The following is a 2,773-nucleotide window of genomic DNA, read 5'->3' as shown; positions in this document are numbered from 1 at the left end:
AAGATACTACAAAGAAACAAAGAAACAATGAACATTTTATACTGCTAAATTCTTTTTAATAAACATTAAATTGAAGGCCACCACAAAAAAATGTGTATATGGAGGCTTGCATGAAGGAGAGAGAGAGAAGGAGAGAGAGAGAAGGAGAGAGAGAGAGAGAGAGAGAGAGAAAGAGAGAAGGAGAGAGAAGGAGAGAGAGAGAATGAGAGAGAGAGAGAAAGAGAAGGAGGGAGAGAGAAAGAGAAGGAGGGAGAGAGAGAAGGAGAGAGAGAGAGAGAGAGAGAGAGAGAGAGAGAGAGAAAGAGAGAGAGAGAGAAAAAGAGAGAAGGAGAGAGAGAGAGAAAGAGAGAAGGAGAGAAAGAGAGATGGAAAGAGAGAGAGAAAGAGAGAGAGAGAGAGAGAGAGAGAGAGAGAGAGAGAGAGAAAGAGAGATGGAAGAGAGAGAGAGAGAGATGGAGAGAGAAGGAGAGAGAGAGAAAGAGAGAAGGAGAGAGAGAGAGAAAAAGAGAGATATTTCTTCCAAGTCGCACTGACATGCAGCTTTGCAATTTCAAAGCCGCATTCAATATGAACGAGGGCTAAAGCATAGAAAGTGAAGCAACAGATCAACTAAAAGCTCTATGTGGCTCGTAAGTCACTACTTGGAGATCATTGGCTTAAAAAGGATCAAAGCCTTACAGGTAGGATAGACCCTCTAGCACAGGTGTCAAACTTGCGACCCACCAGCTTTTGCGGAACAACAAGTCCCATGAGGCATTGCAAGGGCGGCTGACAGTTACAAGCATGACTCCCACAGGCAGAGGCATGATGGGACTTGTAGTTCCGCAACAGCTGGAGGGCCACCAGTTTGACACCCTGCCCGCTGCTTACTTTTCGTCCAACATAGAAGTAAGCCCCTATGACAACTTAGACAGGAACAAGAAAGAAAAATGTAGAGATGCTATTTTTATCTACTTAATGAATATATTTTTCCGCACACCTGGCAAATAGAAAGAATGCTGTAATTATAAAAGTCGACATACTCAGCCAATCAATGGCGTTGCCTATATTTTCACTTTCCTAATCTATACAAGAGCGTGCATGTCTAGGCGGATCCCAGAGGCTGAAAGGCAGAGAGCTGCAAATTGGGAACTCACCTGTGCCGGGTACACAGCGAACTCTGAGTATTTGTTCAGAATTCTGGAGTTTTACACCAAGTCTTGTGACTGACATCCCCTCCCCCATGACCTCACTCATTTACTTCCCTTTTCTTTAAAGAAAATGTGCCATCAGTCTTTTGTACTTCTAACATACAAAGGACATCTCCACAGTATCAGCAATACACGGGAAGTAGACATAGTGAAACCTGCAGCAAACAACTGGGAACTTATAGATGTAGCTTACATTGTATTGTTCAGGGCCCCTGGAAACACAGGGGCACTTTAAAAGCGGAGTTTCAGGCAAAAATGAAACTTGGTATTGTTTAAACATTTAAGGACCTGGCTTTTTGGCTTTTTCTGACACTTGTTTTTTTTTGCAAAATTTTTTTTTTTTTTTAGCAGAGCAGAGATCCTAGAGAATAAAATGGAGATTGTTGCAATACGTTATGTCACACTGTATTTGTGTGGCGGTCTTACAAACGCAATTTGTTTGGAAAAAATAAAAAAATTTTAAATTAACCGGTTGCCGACCGCCGCACGACTATATACTGCGGCGGTCAGCCCCGGCCAGGCAGAGTGACGTATCGGTACGTCACTCGCCTGTCACTGACTTGCGAGCCTATCGCGGGCGGGCGCGCGCCCGCGGAGGCGCGCGCCCGCCGCGGCTCGTTCACAGGCAAGTCAGTGCGTGTGACCGGCGGACTCGATGTCCGCCAGTCACACTGCGATCGCTCCTGTGAAGGGAGAAAGACAGAGCAGCTTGTGTAAACAAGCTGCCTGTCAGTTCTCCCTGTGTAAAAGTAAAGATCTGTCCGTTCTACTATGTAGAACGGTTGATCTTTGCTTTTACACCAATAGGAATGTCCCTACACAGTAGAAAGCACGCCCCTAGGACACACTTAACCCCTCCCTGTCCAATAAAGTTAACCCCTTCCCTGCCAGTGTCATTTTTGCAGTAACAGTGCATATGTATAGCACTGATTACTGCAGTAATGTCACTGGTAACCCCAAAAGTGTCAAAAATGTCAGTCAAGGGTCCGATCTGTCCGCCGCAATGTCGCAGTACCGAAAAAAAAATCGCAGATCGCCGCCATTACGCGTTAAAAAAAAAAACACCAAAAATGACAAAAATCTTTCTCTTTGTTAGTAAACGCGATAACTTTTGCGCAAACCAATCAAAATACGCTTTTTGCGATTTTTTTTTACCAAACATAGGTAGCATAAAACAAATTGGCCGAAAAATGTTAAAAAATTTTGATTTTTACTTTTTTTTTTGGGGAATTTCATATAAAAAAATGTGAAAAATATTGTTATTTTTGCAAAATTTACGCTCTTTTTTTGTTTATAGCGCGTGATCAAAAAATCGCACAGGTGATCAAATACCACCAAAAGAAAGCTCTGTTTGTGGGAAAAAAAGGACGTCAAATTCGTTTAGGTACAGCGTCGCACGACCGCGCAATTGTCCGTTAAAGTCACGCAGTAAAAAATCGCAAAAAAACCCCTGGTCCTTTAGCAGCCAAATCCTCCGGGGCTTAAGTGGTTAAAAAATAATCTTTTTTTTCTATGATGGGAAAGAGAATGTTACGAAGATTAAATTGATACCCAACATGTCATGCTTCAAAATTGCACACGCT

The sequence above is a fragment of the Pelophylax lessonae genome (assembly GCF_965119305.1).
Source record: "Pelophylax lessonae genome assembly, chromosome: 4".
Classification (NCBI taxonomy): Eukaryota; Metazoa; Chordata; class Amphibia; order Anura; family Ranidae; genus Pelophylax; species Pelophylax lessonae.
This window is presented reverse-complemented; position numbering follows the sequence as displayed.